Source organism: Atta cephalotes (genome assembly GCF_000143395.1).
Source record: "Atta cephalotes unplaced genomic scaffold scaffold00097, whole genome shotgun sequence".
In the NCBI taxonomy this organism is placed as follows: domain Eukaryota; kingdom Metazoa; phylum Arthropoda; class Insecta; order Hymenoptera; family Formicidae; genus Atta; species Atta cephalotes.
This window is the reverse complement of record NW_012130161.1, coordinates 383655-384847: the sequence shown is the minus strand read 5'-3', so window position 1 is coordinate 384847 and position 1193 is coordinate 383655.

Sequence of the window (1193 nt, the reverse complement as noted above, 5' to 3'; positions counted from 1 at the left end):
GGCCTGACCCGACCCGACCTGACCTTTTATTCCTAACTTTGTCGACCTTACTTTGTCGACCTAACTTTTTCGTCCTTTGTCGACCTAACCGAAATTACCCAAGTATTGTAAACCAAACCCAAATTACCCATATTTTGATAGATGTCCATAGTTCGGACTTTTTCGTCACCCTCATTTCTTTCCCATTTTCCTGTAGTGTGTTACTTAGAAAAATTTTGAAAAAATTTTCAAAACCATCCCAAATTTATGTGTCCGAACTGCTTTTCTCGTCATTCTCTATCGATTGTTGTAGTCGAATTTTGATCAATATTTTCACTTCGAACTTTGAAAAATTTTGACAATATCTCGGCTTCCTAGAGTACACAGCCTGTTCGAATAGAGATAGCAAGATGGTTCCAATGTCATTCTACTCGTATTCCAAAGTACAACATTCTCTCAGACACCGAACCTCTAGGTCCAACCGTTCGCGTGGTACAACTCTCCGAACATGTCATTTCCGGAACATAAGTCGATAGAAAAATAATTCGAACGGATGAGCGCCGATCCATACCCGTACTTCTGGAATCAGTAATAAAAAATTTTTGAAAATTAAAAACAATTCCAAATTCCCCAAAAAGTTTTCATAAATTTTGTCCCTACTTTATAGGTCCAACGTACATTTCTCGACCACCTGAGTCGATTGATATAGTCGCCTTTTTTTCCATTTTTCCGATTTTTCCTTCGTGACTGATAAATTCACCGAAACTCCACCTTTCAAGAGTACACAGCCTGAACGAAAAGAGATAGTACGATGGTTCCAATGGCATTCTACTCGTATTCTAAAGTACAACAACATTCTCTCAGACACCGAACCTCTAGGTCCAACCGTTCGCGAAATACAACTCTCCAAACATGTCATTTCCGGAACGTAATTCGATAGAAAAAAATTCGAACGGATGAGCGCCGATCCAGACCCATACTTCTGGAATCAGTAATAAAAAAATTTGCGAAAATTCGAAAAATTCCCTTGAAAATTTTCAAAAAATTTTGTCCCTATTTTATGGGTCCAAAGTACGTTTCTCAACCTCCTGAGTCGATTGGTATTATCGAATTTTTATCAATTTTTCATCAGGACTTGAAAAAATTTCGCCGGAACACCCCCTTCCAAGAGTACACAGCCTGAACGAAAAGAGATAGAGGGATGTTTCCTCCAG